The 24,676-nt window shown below is 39.5% G+C and overlaps 1 protein-coding gene and 1 non-coding gene across 2 annotated transcripts in view; both read right to left on the bottom strand.

The window, feature by feature from the left end:
* Window positions 1-24,676, bottom strand: part of LOC139695307 (protein groucho-like) — a 777,395-nt gene that overhangs the window by 589,515 nt on the left and 163,204 nt on the right. The window lies entirely within an intron of this gene.
* On the bottom strand, window positions 19,364-19,445 carry TRNAS-GCU (transfer RNA serine (anticodon GCU)). Its single transcript has one exon. It is a non-coding gene; the product is annotated as a tRNA-Ser (tRNA).

The following is a 24,676-nucleotide window of genomic DNA, read 5'->3' on the forward strand; positions in this document are numbered from 1 at the left end:
TTTGATTGCAAACCTCCAAACAACTCGGACCGCAACACTAAAGGATGTAAAATTACAGTTCTTATCCATCAATATTCCTTGATTAAATGGAGTCATTATTTTACCCAAATGGCCAAGAATAATTTATTTTATTTTTGCCTACAAGAAAAAAGAACAATATTATTTACTCTTTTGATTCATCAAGTTTAATCAATCTAAATACTGATATAAAATGAGCCTTCAAGTCTTAGCAGCTCGTGCTTTGGGCCGCGTTTTTTGAGATCCAATTGTAATTGAAAACCAAGGCCTTGAATTTAGAAACCCGCAACAGGTTTGGGGAGCCAAAATTGCGGACATTTAAATTTTCTCACGAACGGCGTAAATGTCGTTATAGCCAGGCATTAAAAGGAGTCGGTCCTCGGACATTCCTGCCCAAGTTTGGCCTCGAGGTTCTTTTTAAATTACATTTAATTTGTATGGTTTTGTTACAGTAATAGAGTATTATTATTTTTTATGATGATATATCTTATTCTTTCTCATTTTTCAGATTTCCCATTTCCAGATTTTTCTTCGAGGGTACTTGAACTATGTGGGTATTTATGCATAAAGCCATTTGTATGTACCTATTTAGAATTTTTAAATTGGTCTCAAACTTTTTAGCAGGGAAAATTAGTATGCATGAAACATGTAACACCATCAGATATTCTGTAGGATTTTCTTAATACGTCCGGAGAAAAATATCATAAGATTAAGAACCAAATATTAATTTTTTGGAGAAAATGACTTCAACTGAAAATAATGAAATATTTAAGCACACAGATGAGTTGAGTTGTTTCATAATAGCCTTGTGTATTTTAAACTGGATATTACGTCATATATTTAAGTTAAATAGTGGATTACATATTGAAGACGTAAAAACTGGTACGCGTACGAATAATTTTGATCTAGTGTCCAAAACTTGACTAAAGTTGTTGATTTCCGTTCTTACTTTTACTTAACATTATTATTGGAAATGAATGAAGAAAAATTTTGTAAATTAAGAGAAATATTCAAAGAATAAACTATATCAATTCTATTATGGAACTCGAAGCACCGAATAAAAATAATAATGTTGTTACGTATCTCTCCACCTACGACTAGATTCCTTAATTTGTCACCATGGCGATTATCTCTAGGAATCAATCATAAGTCGGCAGGTAAAAAAAAAAGTTTCCACGCTCCAATGAAGGACGACTTGTTGAATTTCCCAAGGAATCCGTTGTCTTGGTGTCACCGACATTTTAGCCAAACAAAAACCAGATACGCACATTTCTCTCAAATTTCATTGCTCGTCCCTCTTCCTGAGTTCGTGACTGAACAAATAATCACGAGTGATAACCGAACACAGAATTCGCCAAAAAGGAAATACCAAGCCCCTGAAACCATCAGACACATAAATTATTTGAAACTCCTGCTTTTTCCTTCGGAAATACCTTTGCGATTGAAAGCCATAGGTGCGATTAGTTTATCAAGTCACTTTTTTTCTGACCAAATTGGTGCATTTTGAGAGTTGAAAATTCTTATGTATATATTAATTTAATCTCCACGCAGACGGACATATTTTCTCGACGTCCACCCCATGACTCTATCCCCGCCAAAAACGTTTCTCGAGGAATATCATTTGCCGACTGGAAAAAGCACCTGGTCCGTGAACGGAGCTTCTCGGCTTCGTTGTCACACGATGTTCGGCCTTCTAAAGAATTTCGCACCCACTAACATACGCTCTACATGCCCATAAAACCATCACCGCATATCACAATCAATTGAGAATGAATGTCAAAGGTTTTAAACCACGCGCGGAGAAAACGAATGATGACAAAGCTATCCTAGTACACAAAACGACGCCATTTCCAATAAAGAATACGCCTCTCAATATAACAGCTGATATACGAGCTCCGTGCACTCAACAGTGAAGGCAAGCGAGGAAGGGACAGGAATAGGATAGGGGATGCTGGACGGAATTAACAGAGGAAGGAAGCATACGGAGGTGAAGGTATACGGATATGAAGAGGGAGTTTGTTATAGAGAAGAAGGTTGGGTTGTGTTTTGTAAAGAGATATAATCGTAATATTTGATTGCGTCCATCCAAAACCACCCGTAACCGGTAGATCGCCTATAATAATAAGAATTATATATATATATATATATATATATATATATATATATATATATATATATATATATATATATACCATAAGCACAGCAATCAACTCGAAGGTCGGTTTAATAGATGACGGAACAGTTCACCCAGTAGTAAGCCCGACGGCGCGTGAAATTCACACATCAGGGTAAGGGTGCCAGTTCCTTTCCCTGTGCCGGTTATGGTTTCCTAGGAAGATCTGGTACACGAAAAATCTCACAGCTTGGGAGGAGCTGAAGATGCCCAGAGAGGAGGTATGCATTCATAGTTGCAATGCAAAGAACCGATGAGATAAAGAGTGTACATTTCGCAATATCGCACGGAGCCATTCCGCCTATATGGAACGAATGGCTGAGGCATTTTGGGTGACGCGAGGGGAGAGGGAGAGGAGGGGGGTGAGTAGGGGAGGAAAAGAGTGAGACAAAGACGAGGGGAAAGGGGGGGTTCATCGACCGTTTGGTGCGTGGCCCTCCACCCGTGTAAACTCGAAAGGGGCGGAGAGGGGAATTCTCGGGAGGGGAAGACTAGGTGTTGGGGGGGGGGGGAGATGAGGAGGTGAAGAGAAGTCGAGGGCAGGGTGCGGGTATGTGTCTGTGTGTGTGAGAGTGTTGGGAGTGGGATTAGAAACAATGAGAAAAAGCGCGCCGTCTGAGACCATTCCTCCGATAGATTCCGCCAAGTGCGCCGAATGGGTGGTGTGGCGCCTCCACAGCCCCCCTCCGCCCTTCCTCATCTCCAACCACCGCCTTCCCGTGGCAGCAAAAACAAGCGAACTCCGAAAGGGGAAGATGTTCGTCGGGTAGGAAAGAAAAAGTGGGGAGGGGGATTTTTTTTCGATACCGTGAGGGTGGCAGGAGGTGAAGTCGTGAGGGCGTAGTCAAGGGGGTGGGGTGGGGAGAGGGTATGGGGGGGGGGGAAGAAGTAGTTAATCGAAGGATCCCTGGGGGGGGGAGTGTGGCGGGAAGAGGGGATTGAATGAGGAGATGGGGCAGGAAAGAGCGGAAGGGGATACCCCCTACTCTCATGAAATTTAATCCTGCAGACATTCCGGCGTCTTGAGATCACGGTTACACAAACTTCCCACTCATTGTCGTCGTCCGCGACTTCTTACACCCCCTTACCCTCTCTCTCTCTCTCATCTCTCTTCCCGCCCTGTAGCTTACCCAACCCACCGAAGGGGTTTAAATTCTTCCTGAGATTTATAAACGCTGCCAAGGTTCGTTCAAAACGTGCCCTCATATTTATGCCGTGAAATGCTTATCGAGAATATAGTATATTAACCACCCTGCACGAAGCGATAAGGATGTTTGGAAGAGGTTGGTAGGATACCAGCCATTAAATGAAGAATTGACGACTTCAACATTCATGCGAGATGAAAATACGAATTTAGGAAATGAAAAGTTTGAATAGCTGAATATAGTGTTTACCCCTGTTTTGATTGCAGATTATGCGCGGTTCCTCAGATTGGTTGGTCCAGCACACCGGGTCGTCGTGGGTTTCCATTTTATCTCCTCAGAGACGCCATTAATCTGATCGTCATTATCTCAGGAAATATCGCGAAGGTTGGTTTCCGTTAGACCATCACGAACTAAGAGCTAGAGCATGCGAAATCCGTACACCCTGGTTATAGGAGCCAGTTCCTTTCCATACAGGAATATTTAGGAGAAATCAATAAGCAGAAGTTAATATTTACATGTTCACAGCCCCGAAAAAGATTGTTCTTCCCATAAAAAGAGAGGTTCCAGGCGTGATATGGTGGAATATCATAATTAATTAAAAATTGGCAATTTTTAATTGCTCTCCACTTTTCGTTAAGTGAATCCCTTTTCAAAGTGCGATAAGATTATCGGACGGCCTATAATTTGATAGCTAATTTTTCAATTCACAAAATGCCGAATTTTGGCTAGCATTCATCCACTATTAAATGGTTTATAATTTTAATTTATATTAATTACGTATGTTATATTAGGGAGCTGAGTCCATCAAGAAACCTACCTTAACCGGTAGATTACCTAATACAAAAAATTAATTACGTTTTCACGAGTATTAATGCGTAAATTAGGAAAGTGTACTGCGTACTAAGAAACTTAAATAATAGGATTGGCAAATGAAAGGCATTGAGTTCACAAATTGCTGTTGAGTGACGTGATTTCTTTGCCATTAGTAGCAGAGGAACGAGAAAATAAAATATCATGTGAGGACTCATTACAAGGAATTAGTATCCCAGCTGCATAAATCGCACTATTATGTCAATATTCCGGTACCTTTACCAATTTTATCTAGTGCGCACTTAAAACTAAATGATGAAAATTTTATTGAAATAAAAGTCAAACTACTGATAAATGAAAACTATAGTAATAAGCTACCTCTATAAATGAAAATTAAGTGCTCCGATTATTTTGACCACGCAGTTCTTTTATTTAACCACAGTCAGTATTTGTGTATTCAACATCTTAAAATAGACAAAATATACCGGATTAGAAACGTATTGTACACAAAATGCAAACATTTTTAGGTACTATTTCCGGGAACAGTAACACAGAAGTTTGATATAATTATATATTAATTCCCACCACATTGATATCTTTTCATTATGGAGACAATATAAACTTTTTGATATTTCACTGTATGATTAAGATAGTATATCGCTGAACTAATCCTTATTTTAGCCAATCCTCCACGAAATCAAGGCAGAAAAGAAATCTTTCGGGGGTCTTAAGAAAGAAATGTTTAGAAAGTATATTAAAATCACTGCTCTTGTCTATCCCGCGTGGGAAGTAATGCCATAACTATCAACTCTAATATTTACTCTAAAAAACTACAATATCCTGCAGTGGTCCTCAATTTCGGCAAATCTCCTACCAAAAAGGTCTTACAGACGGAGAAATATATAAATATATTTTACAAGATCAGAGTGTGGGAAATTTATAATAAAATGCTCAGTGAACGAATTCCGATTCTTTCGAAAATATTAATTTGAATTGTCACGGCGGGTTAATTTGTTTTTAAAAATGCTTCCGTAAATAGGAGGAAAATTGTGACTGGGTCACTTAGTAAATGTAAAATTCATTCAGAACAGTCTGATATATTGTGGTATCGTATACATCGTAAAAGAGAGGCGTTGAGGAACGTGGAACTTAATATGAAAAATTTTGCGCTCTAGGAATTGTATGGAAGATGGAGGAAATATCATCTACTTTTGACATTTTGTAAGGAAGACGAAATTAGAGCGTAATACTTGGCTGAACGAGAAAGGAAGTACGTACAGGATCTAAATAGTGGGTATTGGATGTACACATACACAAAAATATAATGGGCAGTATGTTAGGTGTGTGTTCGGCGAAAATGTATTCGACCTAATGAAATTTAGCATTATTATTGTAGCATTGTATTTAGAAAGGGAACATGAACTTATTCAGAAATATATACATTTTTTGAACGTAATGAACGTCTCAAGAATGTTACTAAACCGAATTCTATCCAGAAAACACAAGTTCATTCAACAACTGCGATTATTTTAGTCGTGAAAAGATCAAAGTTTACGATAAAACCGAGCCTTCAAATGACGAAAATATTGGAATTAACCTATTCTAACTTAAAAACCAGTTAAGGTATTCATTAATAAGCCTAAGCGTTATTATTCAAAGTAATACGTAAACATTTTAGAACAAAGATGTATGATATTAGAACCATAACACATCAAACAAGGTGCAGGAGTTAAAAATATTCATTGAGGTTCTTCGGCCTTAAAATAGATTTCAGCTGGATACTGTTGCTATCGTTTCTCCCCACGGTCAATATTCCATAAGAAGCCACAGATACATTTCCGAGTCCGAGTATATGGAACCCTAATGGCCAGTGTGTTTAGGGATACATAGTAACCGCCTTTGATTGCATTACAGAAACCCTATAGATTAATGCAAATAAGATACATTGCTATCTTCTAATGAGTATAAATAATTCGACATGTTGAAAGTTGACCGCGAGCGATTAAATTCATCTGTTGAGGAATTCTCCCGGCAAACGCCCCAAGTGTGTTGCCATAACGATATTTTCTATTTTTTTTCAACTAAATTGTAGAAACGCTTGGCAAAACTCGGAATAGGATAAAAACCACCTCGAAAATCCGAACGTGAAATTCCTCCCTGGATGTTTTTTATCAGTTTTTTTTGCGCGAATGCCGCTTCCAGGCACCAAGTCGTCCTCTTGCAAATGGCTCGAAAACGCGAACCCATTTATACAACATCCCTCAGGGATATCTTAGCCTCCCGCAATTACGTTAACTACCAGTTCCAAATGTTAAAAACTGGAGTCCTTTAAGCCCCCCCAACCCGTTTCTTCTTCTCCAGATCTCCTTTCAGCAGCGGAGAGAGAATAAGTGGGGGGGAGGGGGTTGGGGGAGGCGGAATAGAGGTGGGATGTGTTGGAGGGGGAGGGTGGAAAGAAATAGGCCGCGCATGACTCCATATATCCAAGGACTTCTTGCAACGCGGAAAAAGGCGTGACCTGGGGAAAATGGAGAAAATGAGGGAGTTCCTGATCACACCAATTGGAGAAACCCTTGCTGATTATATAGCCTTATGATGTTAATCGCCGACCTGGGATAGTTTCGTACCTTTAGGTCGGCTTTTCTTCTAATTTCCACTCCTGCCCACTTTCACAAGGGGGGGGGTGAGAGTGGGAGGGAGAGGAATGCTTTCTCATGGGATCCCGAAGAAATGGTTCGGGCGATGAATTCGTCCGTCACGATTGTTTGATGGCGGCTTTCGTCCCATATCCTACTCTCAGGATTGATAGATAATTTGTACTTGCGCCAGATTCAGACTCTCTGAGCGTTTCCTCATGCGTCTCCCCTCCCCCCCCCCTCGGTATGGAGACGTCATCGGCCGTGCAGTGGCGGGAGGAAGTGAATCGTCAGGCACGACGCGAATGATTAACCAAACCTATTCCATCTTCGACTCATGACCCCAGTGAAGGATGAAGAAGGAAGAAGAATCCTCCGACCGAATTCCGAATGCAGGAGCAACCATTGGGTTTTTTTCCCAGGGACTGTAGAAGAAGAAAACTAAGTCTAAAGCTGCAGGCACGCCATCTATGATTACTATTGATGCTACAGTGAGCGCACCAAAAGTAACGTATTATTTTTTAAGTAATATATTGAACAGATTTGCACAAACACTTAAAATTCTTCAAATTACTTTCCTTGGGCCTCTAAATATTTTTCCAGCGACTCTGCGATGACCGGTACGGGTCCTGGAAGGCGTCTTCGGGGACCTCTCGCAAGGTCTTCGGCACGGCTGATTTGATCTCTTCTATGGACGAAAAACGGGTTCCTTTAAGGGCTGCCTTAATCCAAGGGAATAAAAAAAGGTCTGATGGGGTGACGTCAGGAATATAGGGGTGGTGCAGCAGCGTTGGCACCTGGTCCCTTGATCCCACACCGACCAAAGGAGCAGCGCAGGAAATTTAATTGCATTACTTTTGGAACGCACCATGTATTCCACCGTTCTAGTAAAGTTTTGGATGAACACACACACTAATGACTGATACATTTCCAAACCTCAAATAACACGACCAAAGTGGCACATTACCATTTAACCTTATTCAAAATCTGCATGCTTCCTGCTACCCTTCATTCAATACTTGCAGCGTGGAGTGTTGGGAAGAGTTAACAAATAAATTGGTAACAAGTTTGTATCTACTACGGTTTCGGCCTTAGCTTGTGAAAATCCACGATCGCTCGTAAATAAACACAGCAAAAATTACCAAATTTTATTAATGTGTTTGAAGTTTGTGCCTATCAAAAACCTACCTCTACCGTTAAAATAAGAAATATTAATGAAATAATAACGATGTAACTACGTCCCTGAATCCATTGAAACTAAGATGGAAAGAAAATAATGTTAATATTTGGTTTCAAGACGAAATAATTCAAGCGAGAGTACCACGGACTTTCTTGAAGTCTTGCGTTGTACCCTCTCCCTAAGACGCTTTCATTGAGGAAAGCCTATGCCTACGTTTACACAAATACCTCACAATCCACGAAAATAAGTGTATCAGAGGGTGCAAGCACCAAGCGGAAGGTGTAATGGATAAGGGAATGAGTGTTTAATGGGTCACCGAAAAGGAAAAATATATATAGAGCAGGGTTAAGGATTCCGTTTTAATTATTAAATAAATATTAATTTCAAACTACCAGTAAAACCTTAGATATAACATGGGTATCTTTCCAAGGCACTCCTAATACAGGAGAAATCATTGGCACCATAACTAACTTTACATCTACACAAATTCTCCTAAGAAAATAGATTCAATTCCTACTCGAACGGAGCCACGGGTAGGACATCAAATACGAAGGGTTAAAGATAGGGTAATTTCTAATAATGGGGAATAATTAAATCATTTGATCATCTAACTTATAAGACAGATTGTTGATGGACACCACCTTGAAACGCTACATTTCTGAGTTCCGCCGGACAAGACACAGCGTGACTGTACAATAAAATAATCTGTTCTTCAATCCCGCATACTTTTCCTTCCTTAATTCCGTTCAACATGCTTATCCTATTCCTACTCCGCCGGGCTAATGTCCTCCCCTCTTTCCCAACTTCAAAATTCCATCCCTTATTCAAATATCTCCATCCACCTTTCCTCTATCCTTCGGATAAATCTCAAAAACCTTCTCTCCTCCCCTATTTATTTATAGAACATCGTTTTTTTTCCTTTGCGTCAATGTTTTTTCGTTCTTTACTTCCATATCTCAAAAGACAATTAGCCCATTTGATCCCGCACAAATCTCCTGGAATAATTCGGCTGAAAGGCAGACTTGTTCATTGAAAAATCCTTGGTAATTTATACTCCTCCGCGAGACTGCTCCCACTGTTCACCGTATGTTGTACATAAACTGCCCTGAATGTAAAAAAAAACAAATTATATTTATTTAAAGTCCACAGTTTCAAATTATTCATTTTTTTGTTTCTTTGATGTTATTAGAGCTGTCAGTTGCTCCATAATATTTTTTTTATTTTACCTCGCCATTGTATCCATAGCAACGATAGCAACTGTTATAGCGTGGTAATAGCGTACCAGATAAACAAGGGAGCGAGGTTCAGAAACGGCACTTTCTATATTATACGGTAAACCAGCCAGGCTCATGAATCGGCTGAACATTCTCTGACCAGGGATATTAGTATAATACAAATATGCTGCTAATTTTTTATTCATTGCTTCTGTTTTCCTAATACCATTCAGTAAGATCTCACCCAATTGAATTCAAGAATGAAAGCAAAAGGGAGTTAACTATTGAGAAAAAAAAGTTGAAGTTTTTAAGTTCAAGGGCTGAATCTTTTAAGAGTTTTACGTGCTGAGTATATTAAGGTTTGTCGAGTCAATGAAGAAACTAATATTTGTGCAGAGGTTAAACGATTTTATCTTTTTATCTTTCTATTTTATTTTTTTATTAAAAGGTTTTATTCTAGTTTACGGGTGTTGACCTAACACCCCCGCCACACGCCCTTATGTGGGCTTGAAGGGTATTGTTTAGATGCATATGAATGCATCACCAGTCAGTTGGAAAAAATTCAAACAACTCCGCAATTGATACAAACTGAGCCTCGCCATCGACCAATCACATCATAATCAGCAACAATAATTAAAAAAAATGATGAAAATAAAATTCCGACCTTTACACCAGAACAGGTAACCTACGCAACGTTAGCCACGAACGCTATAACTATTAAGAACGGGTCAATAAATATGAGGCGAAATTAGTAAGTAGAGAGAAACAAATATAAATAAAAATTCAGGAGACCAAACCTTAGCTACAACCTTATCCGGAAAAAACTGACATATAGTAATTATAGGTAAATGAGTTTCAACGGAATTTGACGAAGTTAAATAATTTTCGCCTCAAGAAAAAGTTAATCTAGCAACACACTCAAATTTTTAAAATGTTCCAATTAAAATCAGTAATTAAATGCCCGAGGCGTTCAGGAAGCAGAAAAAATCAGCACAATCGCGAGAAACATAAAAGTAATTTGTACGTACGCCATCGTTTGCAAGTAGGGATTTGAAAGGAAAGAAATCACCAGGCTCTCCCCAGTAAATTTATTTCAGACCCAGCAAAGCTTTGTTCACTGACCCATAGAGACGAAACGACAATGCTCCGGTGAAATATTCTATTTCTTACCATGGATAACGCAAGCAAAAAATGACAGGCACCACAAAAAATTGTCAAAATCAATTTATCGAATCGAATTCCACTTAGAACAAAAATCATATGAAATACATAATTCTATGCGTGTATAAATATATATCTTTATATATATATATATATTATATATATATATTATATTATATATATATATATATATATATTGTGAGATCAGTTTTAGTTCCTATTCCGAAAAAGGTAAAGGCCACGTCATGTGAGGACTATAGGACAATTAGTTTGATATCCCACGCAGCTAAAGTTGTTCTCAGGATCATAAACAAAAGGATAGAGAGTAGGGCAAATGATTACTTAGGGGATGATCAGTTTGGGTTTAGGAAGGGGAGAGGTACGCGTGATGCCATTGCAGTAATGAGATTATTAATCAAGAGGAATATAGAACACAACCGGGAGGTATTTGCCTGTTTCGTAGATTTCGAAAAAGCGTTTGATAGAGTGAATTGGGAAAAACTAATGAGTATTCTGCAGAAAATAGGAATAGATTGGAGGGAAAGGAGGCTAATCCGCAACCTGTACATGTCTCAGACTGCTCAGGTGCGGGTGGGAAACGGGGAGTCAGGATGGGCAGTGTTAGGAAGGGGTGTAAGGCAGGGTTGCCCATTATCACCGTTGCTGTTCAACCTGTATGCAGAGGAAATGATCAAAGAGGCATGGGAAGACCTCGAGGTAGGAATGAAAGTGGGCGGGGAATTCGTAAAATCAGTTAGGTTTGCTGATGACCAAGCTTTAGTTTGTCAGTCAGCCAAGGGGCTGCAAGCATTGCTGAGTGAATTGGAAATTCAGTGCGACAGGTATGGGATGAGAATCAATATTAATAAAACAAAGGTTATGCGATTTTCCAGGAAAAGAAAGGCCAAGCTAAACATAAAAATAGGAGGACAAAAACTAGAGCAGGTAGAACTGTTTACGTACCTCGGAAGTGTTTTGGACCAACACGGTCAAAGTAGTAGGGACGTAAGGAGAAGAATTGCGCTAGGCAAAGAGGCTTTCACAATGAGGAGGGAGTTGATGGCAGGGACGTTGAGTAAGTTTGTTAAGAAAGGGCTCGTTGCAACTTTGATATGGAGCGTAGTTATGTACGGTGCGGAAACGTGGTCATTGAAGCAGGAGGATAGACGTAGATTGGAGGCTTTTGAAATGTGGGTGTGGAGAAGAATGGAGAAGGTGAAATGGACAGAGAAGAAAACAAATGAGGAAGTACTTGGTATGGTGGGCGAAGAGAGGGGTTTGTTGGGAGCAATCCTATGGAGGCAGGAAAAGTGGATGAAGGGGGTGTTGACCGGCAGTGGGATGTTGAAGACTGTGATAGAGGGTAGAATGTTGGGCAAAAGAGGAAAGGGAAGGAACAGGATAGGAATGTTGGACGGGATGAAGGGAGGAAGAAAGTACTCAGAGATGAAGAGGGACCTGATATAGAGTAGGATGATGGATTTTGTGTTCTGTTAGGAGTAATAAAATATCTGTTTGGTGGTTAGTTGTGTCCATCCAAAAACCTACCTTAACCGGTAGATTACCTTAAAAAAAAAAATATATATATATATATATATATATATATATATATATATATATATATATATATATATATATATATATATCAGTCATTACCTCTCTATCTTCCGGTGAAGACGGAGTAGAATTCCGTCAAAATTATAAAGAAATAACGAGTGAGTGTTCCTTTTTTTGTATTTCTATATTGTTTGTTACTGTGTAATGTACTACGTATATATATATATATATATATATATATATGTATATGTATATATATATACATGTAGTACATTACATATATATACACACACACACACACATACGCGCATACGTGTGTATATACAAACATAAACGTATTATATAGTATAGTACATAGTAGTATGTGGTCGTGAGTAGTTAATATAAAAAATTTTACTTCTTAAAATTACCTTACAGGAAGTGGATTAGGTAACACACGAATATCAGAATGCTCACTACAATTTTATCTGAGAATTAACTCTGAAGGTTTACTGTTTTTTATGAAGCTAACATCCCTGAGCGTAAGCAAAAAATACAAGGGAGGACAAAGGAACTGGTCATGGCTTTTAATTAGAAAGGAAGGAAATAGCGACCTCATTTTTAAATCCTAGATATTTTACCTAACTAGAAGATGCAAAATACTGGAAAATTGCCTTTTATAAACATGCCCTTATTCCAAGGCGGAATATTTTTTTTTTAATTCGCGAATTTAAACTACAAGCCCTTTCAAACGTTTTTCAACAATGATGTGAGCCACAAGCTCGCGTTATGATAAACGGAGAAAATTAAAGAAGGTAGGAAAATTGACCTCATATTAAAACGAGAGGGATCGGAATTTTAAGGAGGATGATACGTGAGGAATACTTTTATGCCTCACTTAATCACTCTTAAACCTCTAATTTGTGTTAATAATTTTACATTGACGGTAAAAAAACGTTGACAATTTATAAAGCGGCTTTAAATTACTATGCTTAACATACAAAATTATAAATCTAAAGCTCAGATGTGTTGATGCACTGCATTTTTTTTATTCCTATCAACTATTTTAATGTGTGAAATAAACATTTATATTGAACTAAGTCTTCCTCGAGCATGTATATAAATTTGCAAGATGTTCGGGGTTTTTCAATAAATACTTTCTGCTTTCCCCTTCCTTATTCCTTACCATCCCAAATGGTACTTGTACCCTCGGCCAAATAACTTTCCGTTGGATCGCGGAGTATTGATGTAGATACACATTTTAGGGATAATTGGTGTGCAATTACCCCGCGTCACAAATCCTAGCTTTGGCTTGCCGAGTACCATGCATGTAGATGTAGGGATAGGACGTGTGCACTGGTACACTGTGTCAAAGGCTAGTCGCTTCAGAAGAGATAATAGTTTTCTTAGAGTAGTTAAAGTGGACCTGAGGTAATACTAAGTTCTAGTTTCACTTGTGGCTACATTCGTGAGTGCATACTACCTTGATCAAAAAGTTCCCGGAATAACCACCGTGTGGCGCTCCCATCGTTCCGATTTGAGTTCTGTTTTTTTTGTTAAATTGGTACATCTGTTGTTGATATTCCCTTTAAATCTTAGTGTCATAACTTGACATTTGCAAAAGTTACGGTCGGTTTTCGGTATGTCCATCAGTGCTTCCTGCGATTTTTCCATTACTTCCTCTCGGCTGCTAAAACGCGTTCCCCGTAATGGTTTTTTAACTCGATTGAACAGAAAGAAGTCACAGGGAGCCAAATCAGGTGAATTCGGTGGCTGTTGGATGGTATTTGTTGCATTTTTCGTCAAAAAATTACGAATAATGATAGCACTGTGCGACGGTGCGTTATCATGGTGCAAAATCCACGAGTTTTCTGCCCACATTTCTGGTCTCTTTCGGCGAATTGCTTCACGCAAACGTCTCATAACGCCCAAATAATACTCTTTGTTTACTGTCTGGCCTTCTGGCAAAAATTCATGATGCACTACACCGTTGTAATCCATGAAAACCGTCAGCATTGCCTTCTTTTTTGACTGAAAACGACGTGGTTTTTTTGGTCTCGGCTCATTTGGTGAACGCCATTCACTTGCCTGATGTCTGGATTGCGTGTCGTACTCATAAACCCACGTCTCGTCTCCAGTAATGTTCCTTTTGATGAATGTGGGATCGGATTCAGCCTCGCAAATCATGTCTTTTGCGACGTCAACACGGTCTCTTTTTTGCATGAAATTGAGGTCTTTTGGCATGCTACACGACGGAAACCCAAATCATTAACCACAATGTCTTGGGCGGATCCATAGGCAATGTTCAAGTCCTCCGCTATTTCTCTGATGGTTAATTTGCGGTTATTGACCAACATTTGTTTTACTTTATCAATTTTTTCACCGACTTTCGATGTCGATGGTCTGCCACTGCGTTCATCATCTTCGATTGACTCACGACCACTTCTGAACCGCTCGTGCCACTGGTAAACGACCGTTTTTTTTAGAGAATCGTTGCCGAAACACTTTTCCAACATTTCCAACGTCCGTGCGCCACTAAATCCGTTTTTTACGCAAAATTTAATACAAGTTCGTTGTTGCAAATTTAAATCCATTTCTGCAATTGTAAAAAATCGCCAACACACACAGAGATAGATGTACTCTTGGCTACGTAACTTTTGCAAATGTCAAGTTATGACACTAAGATTTAAAGGGAATATCAACAACAGATGTACCAATTTAACAAAAAAAACAGAACTCAAATCGGAACAATGGGAGCGCCACACGGTGGTTATTCCGGGAACTTTTTGATCAAGGTAGTATGCTAGTCTACGTTAGTTGCTAGTACATGTGCTTGCATATATTCAGGTTAAAACGGATTGTGCACGTATATTTTGACGTAAATGGGAATTCGCGTTTGTTTGTTTGATTTGCATGTGTCCGCATTATATTTTGCGAGTGGTGTCCTATCACCCCCCACCACACGCCTTTTCTGCGGCTAACGGGGAATCGTGTGGATGCACATTGATGTGAGATGTAAAGCCTCCCCTCTTACTCTATTTTCCTCCTCCATTCCTTACATATATTGAGGATAGAGTATAGAATCCTAGATTATGATGCTAATGCATTGAAATCCGGGTCGTATGACTTTGTAATCGTGATTTCTCATACTCCCCCATCAATCAATTAACACCGACGCACTATTTCATATGGAAACGCAGTGCATTCCACTAAATCATTCGTCAAATCCGCGTCCTTCATTCCCACTTTCATTCCATATTAAATGCCTACTCTTTTCTTCTCTCTTCCTGGTTTGCCTGGCATTCTCCTCTCTATCACAGTCATCAACATCCCATTGCCTCTCATTATCTCCTCCACCCACTTATCGCCCCGCCTACTTCGAATTTCTCCCAACGAACCCTTCTCCCAGAATCAACCATGTCTATTCCTTTCCGTCAACTATTTTATTTTTTCCTTCCTCTTTCATTTCAGCCCGCCCACATCACAAAATTCTCAAAATCTACAATAATCTTCAAGCCTCCACGTTCAAGATCTGGAACTTCATAAGAAGTCAAAATCACTCCATTCCGAGGTTTTCAAAAAATCCCTCCAATGTAATCTCTTAAGGTACCTCTCGTGAATTATTTCTCTTTTTCAATAAATCTAATTTTACTTTCTGTATCTCTTTGGTACCCTGCAAAGTCAGCGGTAGGGTGTGTGGCAGGGTATGATCCAACTAAAGGTGTGCAATGTCGAAAAATTGAATGTTTCCATATTTTTATTTACAATATATATTTATAAAATAATATAGAACATGATAACATACATACAAGGGTGCATGTACAACGATATTTAATGGAGATATGCCTCCCTGAGCAAACAAAAAAACTGTCCGTAACAATAAGGATAATAGCTAAGGTTATATAAGCTAATAACAACATAATAGGTTACTTAAAATTAAAAAAGGAAAATATTTATGATCCCTCTAACGAGTTCAGATGAAGTTATTCTGATCTCTTGCCGTTAGTGGGCATAATGACTTAAATCTAACTGCTCAACACTTATTCTTTCTAATCTTATTTTCAGGGTATATCACACCGTAATGAGATCAAGCTAAAATTACACGATTCAAATCGTCGCTTAAGAGAAAGTAGTTCAAATTTATCCGAAATAATGTCTCTTCATCACGATTTGTACATGAAATAAAACAAATCAAGAATTACTTTAACTATAGGATCTGCTTTCATGCGTATCAAAATTTTTTCTCGTTTTTGATACATGAACGGTTGCTAAATCGCTAAATTAGGTATATCTATTTATCGGAATTCCAACCCGAATGCCGAAGTTATAGGTGGGGATTTAAACACCTTATGTTCCATAATCGTATTCCTTCATTCGAGGGATTCTTTCTATTCATTGTCGTTGTTGTACAGTTCTTAGAGCCAGATATCTCAGAAATAACACGAGACACCTTCCTTTTTTACTCGTCCTACGTTCGTTTCTTCCTCAGCTCTTCGTACATTATACCCGCCGTAATGCTGTCTAGAAACCCTGTTCTCAACCTTCTTATACCTCTTAAACTAAACATGCCTACCGCCTTTCCGGGAACTGCCTCCCCAAGCCTCATGTGCGAATTTCACACGCCGTTGGGCTTAGAATTAGGTGGGCTCTACCCTTTTTGTCTTCCTCACAATCCAACTTGGGTTTTGTTTTCATTTTTCTTTACGCACGCATCTCAAAATCCTGTAATCAAGACTCATCCTGCTGCTTATGGACCTGGTTTCAAATCCACTAAGCACTTGCCTCTATATTTAAGTGCTTACTTATCATTTCTTTACACTTGCCCTTGCCGTACCAGTAACTATTATTCTACACACAGTCACAACAATCCTGGTCTTGAAGACCAGTGATTCTGCGATTGCTACAACAACAAGGCTGAGCGAAAAGAAAGATTGATTGGTGCATGCGAGCTGTCGGGCCTTTCTTAACCCTTCCAGATGTTCCTCGCAGGGCGAGTGGATGTACCCATAAAAGACGGTATCAAGGAAATGGAAATGGTTGCTCGGAGACAGATGGGTGGAGCAAATTGTGGGTCAGATGTGGTGCGCGTCTCTTTGAGAAGGGATTTTGGGAAGAAGGGAGAGGGATTTTCGACATAGGTTGCTGGGGCCATTATGGAAGGATGGAAACGCAAAAATATACGTATTCGTTCGATAAACAAGGGAAGGTAAGATACAGATAAAAACATTATTTGGATGAAATAGGAAAGAAAGGATTTTGGAATAACGACATAGATACATGGACGACTAGGGACGGATACAGACAACACATCATGTTTCGTGGATGTGGAAAATGTATTAATACGAAATGCAGTATAATTCGAAGTTTACTTCGCGTATTTTTGGAATGGTGTTCCACCGGTAGCTGTGGTAGACACACCTTTCTAAACCTCACCCAAAACTACAAAAGCGTGACAACTCAAGCTAAAATAAATCAATGCATACTTTCTGCATCCGTTGTTTGTGTGACAGGCGCCTATTCATTCCATCCTTATACACCACTTACCACACATTTCCCCTTCTACCACATTCCAAAGTCAATCGTAAAGCCCTAAATCCACCTTTATATCTCTTTTGGTTTCCTCCCAAATTTTCATCGATCAATTTTTTTCAGAGTAAAAGACAATTTGGAGACTTTAGGGCGAAAAGAACGTGCAGTTATCACAATGGTGTTAGACAGGCGTTCCGCGTCACCCTAGGATGGCAGTTAAACGACATAATACATTAAGGATGCCACGAAATATATTGATGAGTAGAGCCACTATCACGCTTCATGCTCCCATTATTATACGTTGCAAGCTGGCAATAAATCTACAGAGGTACAGTAGTATGTAATGCTAAAGCAATAATTTTATTTGAAATACATACGGCGGAAATCCTATTAGGAATTATCATACTTTTTTCAACAGCATACCTTTACTCATTCTTCAAATTATGATGATCTTTCTGAAAGTAGTTTTTCTTCTAAGTCAAAATCTTTTCGTCATTCCTTTGAAACCACATTTTTTCCAGTCTTTGAATACAAACTGATAAACATTTTTGATTGCTTCTTCAACATCGCCTGGGCAGCCTTCACCACCGTTAAAGATTATGAATAAAGCTTTTCAAGTATTTCTTCAAATCAGGGAAAAGGAAAAAGTGAGATGGGGTTACGTCTGTGGCTTGAAAGATAGACAAGAAAGATGAGGAATAGAGTTTATTCTGTTTTCGCGAAATATCCAGCGACAACATTTGCGATGGGCTGTCGTAAATTTTCGTGGCGCAGCATCCAGATTGTCACTTTGGGGTAAGGTCTTTGTCGATTGATATTGTTTTGAAGAAGTTAAAAGCAGATCCTTACAACATTCTCCATTACCAGTTGCGTGTACCGGTACGATATGATAGTAAGCCAGTCCCTCAAGATCGAGAAATGATATAACCATAACTTGCCCACAACTTTTGAATATTGATGAAGGTTGTGATGTGCCGGAGATTTCCCAACAGAGATACTCTGTTTCCTCAGAGGATCAAACTGCTGGGGCCTAGTTTTTATATGCTGTGATTGCCTTAGAAAATCTTCTTTCAGCATCAACGTAAGCTCGTTTGCCTAACATTCTCCCCTCTATTACAGTCTTCAATATCCCACTGCCGATCAATACGCCCTTCATTCATTTTTTCTGCCTCCATAGGATTTCTCCCAACAAACCTCACTCCTCCCACACCATAACTAGCACTTCCTCATTTGTTTTCCTTTCGATGCATTTCACTTTCTCCATTCTTCTCCACATCCACATTTCCAAAGCCTCCGATCTACATCTATCCTCATGCTTCAATGACCACGTTTCCGCGCCTTAGAAGTTTTTACGAGCCTTTTCTTAATATCCTTACTCAACGTCCCTGTCACCAACTCCCTCCTCCTTGGGAAAGTCTCTTTGCCTAGCGCAATTCTTCATCCAACGTCCCTACTACTTTGACTGTGTTAGTCCAAAACACTCCCAAGACACGTAAACTGTTCGCCTGCTCCAGTTTCTGTCCTCCTATTTTTATGTTTACTTTAGCCTTTTTCTTTCTGGAAAATCGCATAACCTTTGTTTTATTGATATTTATTCTCATCCCATATCTGTCGCACTGATTTTCTAATTCACTCAGCAATGCTTGCAAACCTGACAAACTAAAGCTTGGTCATCAGCGATCCTAACTGATTTTACTAATCCCCACCCGACTTTCATTCCTACTTCCAGTTCCTCCCAGGCCTCTTTAATCCACCCACTCTATAATACCTCGGAAATCTTTTCAAAGTCTCTTTTGACATGGGAAAGGTCCTCCACCCTTCTTAACTGTGTTGACCGAAGAAGCGATCAAGACCAAGCTTTTTTCTATTAAATATTGAAGAGAATGAAAACTTGCTGCAAGTTTAGCCCAACACAAATATTGAATTAACGGAAGAAATGGAAAAAATCAACACAAAAAATTCGACGAGGATGGGATTCGAACCCACGCGTGCAGAGCACATTGGATTAGCAGTCCAACGCCTTAACCACTCGGCCACCTCGTCCCATATTTTCTGTCATCCAACATTCAGACCAATTTTTGCAAACTTATGCATAGATTACGCTATCGGCTACGCAAACATTACGTCACCTATCAAACCGACCTTCGGGTTGATTGCTATGTTAACGGTAAAGATATATATACATACCATAAACACAGTCATTTAATAGAGCAGGCAACCATGCCTTGTACAAATATCACTACCGGTAAATAGGTTACTCCTGGAGTATTTTCACCTTCGTATAATTCGCATTTAAAAGAAAACGTCCACTAGTTCTCCGAAAAGAGGAATCCCTGTATATTTACTTCTTGACATAAACTTATTTCCTTTCGGGCTCTGTTCGAGTGCAGCACCAATGTTCCTTGATATGTAATCCAAGAAATCCGTCCTCGAAAATACGTAAAGAGGGAATAGAAACTCCCTCCACGTAAAGTACATCAACCCCACAGGTACAAGCCGCAAGCCAGTGGTGATGTAATCATTGGAAAGGAATGGGGGATGAAGAAGGGGTTTTTTTGGGATAAGAACAGGATAAAGGGCCTTCTGGATGTTTCTGTCGTGTTTAATCAACAAAAAACGCAGTCCCGACGTGATTGGCTCTTAAATAAGTTGCTTTAATTTTTCCGCACAGTCCGCCCTGCACATTCGTATCATTTGGACTACAAAAGTTTACTGGAGCCAACAGGAATTAATGCATTCCTAATTATTATTGATATTTTTAAATATAATTACGCTGTTACCTTTCTTTAAAGTATTACCGATCCAAAGATTAGGATCGGGAATAATTAAAGTTATCAAAAAATCTAATGATAGGAATAGTCCTACGCTGAATCTCCCCAAATAAATGACAAATGAGAAACATTTTTTATTCCACAACTCATCTCCCAATCCCAATACACACAGCTATTGTAGTCTAGCAAAGGCAATAACGGGAAATTACCTACCGCTTCAATTACATATCGCTTGTAATTATAACTAATCTCAAATAAATCAAAAGTTTGTTTTGGCAACATAGCAAATGTTATGCCTAGCTTAAATAGCCTAGAAATTATCAGCACCGAAGATTAGTAATAGGAGTATTTTATTCGAGTCGGTCAAATGCGGGCATTCAGAAGTTCTCTGTTTTTGAACGCCACCGAGGAAAATAGTGCAAATCCTGTCGCCCGTATGAGCAGGATGAGCGTTATTTCGTGCCCAGAATAATGACGGAGAGGAGGGAGAGGAACTGGGTTGTTATATCAAAGTATGTCGAGACCAGATTGACACAGGGCATCCTCAGGCGGCGAGACAGGAAATCAGAACTAATATGCTTGAGTGTCATAACAGAGGGTACGCGAAATCTAAATATAAACTAAGGCGAGAAAAAGATAATGAAGTTCGAGAAAAGCTTTCGCCTAAAACTTTCCAGTGTTATATTAATTTGTCAGTTGGCTAAGAACAGCGAAGTAACTTTTCCAGGATGGTTTCGATATCATTTAATTCCAGCAGCGGAAAATAAAGGAAGATCTGAAGCGAAGTAAATATGATGCCTCGGAAATGGTGATTAAAATATGTATTGAGCGGGAATAAAAGTCATAAAAGAAGACCATCTCCAGTTAATGACTTCCAACTTTAATATTCGACAGAAAGTTCCTCATTGTATGTAAACGCATATTTTCTCCAGCAAAAATCTCTCATTAAGGAATCGTATAATTTATCGGTATTCTCCTGTTCAAGGTAGGTTTTTTACGGACAAAGACCGAACAACGGCAAGCTTCTTTGCCATTCGAAGCAAAAAACACAACCCTAGTATATCCGACACTACAATTAACACCTCTTCAACTTCGCATACTTCCATCCTCCCTCTTTCCGTCCAACATGCCAATCCTATTCTTTACCCTTCCTCACCCGTCTAACGTTCTCCCCTCCATCACAATCTTCAATATCCCATTGTCAACCAAAATGTACTTCCATCTTCCCTGCCTCCTGTTGATTTCTCTCAACAATCCCCTCGCCTCCCCTACCATACCTAGTACTTCCTTGTTTGTCATCCTAACTGTCCATTTCACCTTCTCCATTCTTCTCCAAACCCACATTTCAAAAGCCTCAAATCTACGTCTATCCTCCTGCTTCAATTACCACGTTGCAGCGCCGTACAAAACCACGCTGCATATAAACGACTTAATCAGCCTTTTCTTATCATCCTTACTCAACGTTCCCATCATCAACTCCCTCCTTGTGAAAGATTATTTGCCTAATTAAAATAATTCCTCTTATATCGCTAACACTTGACCATCTTGGTTCAAAACACTGCCAAAACAGGTAAACTGCAACTGCAAAACAGGTAAAAGATTTAACTTAGCCTTTCCCTTTAGTTTGAAGAAGAGTGATTGGCAACTCAACCCTAAGGTTGGTGTGTCGCCCAGCAATAAAAGCAGTGATTAATAATGATAATTTCATCTATCGAACACCGAAAGAGCATGAGGGAAGAATATTGACAGGAGAAATCTAAAGGAAGAAAGAAAAGTGGATCCAGGGTATTTTGATTAGCGGTGAAATTTTGTAGGCTCAAATGGAGGTTTAGCCCAACAATGAAGACGGGGGAGGGGGGTAGTTAAAAGAATAGTCATGTTAAATGGAATGAAAGAAGGCAGAAAGGTTTTGGAATTGAAGAAGGGCTTGTCGTGGCATTGGGTGTCTTTTTTCGTGTAGTCTTAAGAGAGACTTAGGAATTTAAAGGTGACTATTCTGGGCGTCCATCCAAAATCCACCTTAATCTTTGGAATGCGATTAATAATAAACATAGTATTAATCTCATTTATTTATTTCCTAAGAATATTTTGCTTTGAAATGCACAACCTCAGTCGCACGTAATGATGAGAGGTATTATTAAGGTACAAAGTGATCATTCAAGGTAGCGAGAACACGTTGCGGGAAGCAAATCCCTTTATAACCAAGATAAACGTAACGCGTATATTTTTCCCACCAGATCGCTGAGAGTTTACGAAATAAATTTAATTCCGGAAACTCACTCCAATACCACCATGGTTTATACCACGGAACCGTTTTTAACCACGAGAACCCATTTAAGTTGGGAATATTTTCCGTCCAGGAGTCTCGGCGAATGGCACAGAGGGAATGACCCGCCCAGGAAGCATATCGCTCGACACTTTCACTCTCCGAAAGTGTGTTTTGATAGAGATGGAGTGAGCAATAAATAAAGCGGTTTCACAGAGATCAGAAGTTAACCGAAGGGGGGAAACCACACTGAAAAGTTACCGCTATAATCCACTACACGCAGGAGCACCTGAGAGACCGATTCGCAGTGCCATTTTTCACATTTAACTGATGAAAACAAATTAAGACGGGGGAAAATCGCATGAAAACAAGCGATGGGAGTCGAGAAAATATATCGGTGAACTACATGGGGTGGCATGGCAGGGGTTTTAAACGTTGCTTAAAAAATAATCAATTCATAAAAAAATCGCTATCTAAAGATTTCCTTGAGCATTGTGTAAGGAAATGCAGGCATTTCATATTGTAAAAATCTTTTGTAATGACCGGGACTCGAACGCGGATACCATCGCTTTCCGGCCGAGTGCCTTAGCAATTAAGTTACCGAGGTGCCGTGCTTTGACTGTGAACAAACTTAGATCTAAATCACACTGTGATAAAGATAATCACAAAGTGATACAGAGAACACACTGAGCATATCTAAATCACATTGTGAGAGGGAATTTAGTTCGCTTAATTGCTCCGAAAGATCTCGACAGGAATTCGAGGAGATGCGGGTTCAAGTCCCGGGCAGGGCGAACAATTTTTTCAATTTGAAATTTCTGCATTTCAATACTCATTAGCGAATGAGTATATGAAAATGCTCGTCGCAGTTTCCATTGCAGTTCTTGGGTGTCGTGCACAACAATAGTGAAGGAACGATGTTTTATTGCCCTAGTCAGGCCCCACCTAGAGTATGCTGCCAGTATATGGGATCCGCAAGAGATAAATTTAATTTCGGAATCGGAACGAGTTCAGCGGAGGGGGGCTAGATTTGTCAAAAATTGCTATGACCAACGCAGTAGCGTAACTACTTTGCTAGAAAATTTAGGCTGGGATTCCCTTACACAGCGGCGTTTACAATATAGATTAAACTTATTAAAAACATTTAAAGATGGGTCCTTTTCCGATGACATCAAGAACATAATACGAACCCCAACGTATTACGGGCGGAGGGATCACGAATGTAAGATTAGAGAGATTGACTGCAGGACAGACAGATGTAAATGGTCATTTTTTCCGAGAACAATAAGAGACCAGAATTCTTTTAATCGAAATCGCCCAGGATCCGGCTCGACATAATAAGTATTAACCTACAAGGTAGCGACTGCGCAGGGTTATACGCTTATATTTATATTATATATATATATATATATATATATATATATATATATATATATATATATATATATTTTTTTTTTGCAGGTTCCCCTTACCTTTCCCCATCCATTTGAAAAACCCTAATCCCCTCATCCCTTACCCTTTCCTCCTGGTGCTGCACCCCCTGCCACACACCTTTTTGGTGGCTTGCAGGGTATTGATATAGATGTAGATGTAGATGAATACTATGCGGAGTAACCCTCCCTCTCTTAGACTCAAATCTTGACGTGGTGAAAGGGTTATGTGTTTCTGTTGAGCCCTATGAATGTACCAGCAGGATATGTAATAACTGTTCCAGATATGGCCACCCATACCTGATAGGTCGAAAGGTCCGACGTAATAAAACTACGTGAAGCATCTGTTCGTCAGTGAGGCGACCGCAAAGGCCACTGACTTCCGTGGGCTGTGAGGAGCAATTTCAGGGATGGTGTCACGTTAAGACGCTATTAAGGAAGGCACCGGGAAACGAACTCAATTATTTATCCCACGAAATCATGATGGGCACATAATTGGTAATGAGTCCTGGCAACTACGAGACTCCGCACTCAAGGCCGGGAGTCGTGCCCGGCAGGGGGGGGGGGGAACTCAAAGCTTTCGCGGTCGACACCACACGAGATATTTTAGCCAACTTAATTGTAATCGGAATAAAAGAAGGCACAGAAGAGGAAAGCAATTTCTAGAATAGGGATATGGGACGTAAGGAAGATGCTGAGGAATGAAGGGAGGCAGAAATTATGCAGAATGAAAAAATGGCTCATGTTAGTTAGTGTTTAGACCTTAGTGTTGAGTTAAATGAGGCTTGGATTTAGTAGCAGCATTCA

This window comes from Hetaerina americana, unplaced genomic scaffold (assembly GCF_022747635.1).
Source record: "Hetaerina americana unplaced genomic scaffold, ioHetAmer1.1.p SCAF_6, whole genome shotgun sequence".
NCBI lineage: Eukaryota > Metazoa > Arthropoda > Insecta > Odonata > Calopterygidae > Hetaerina > Hetaerina americana.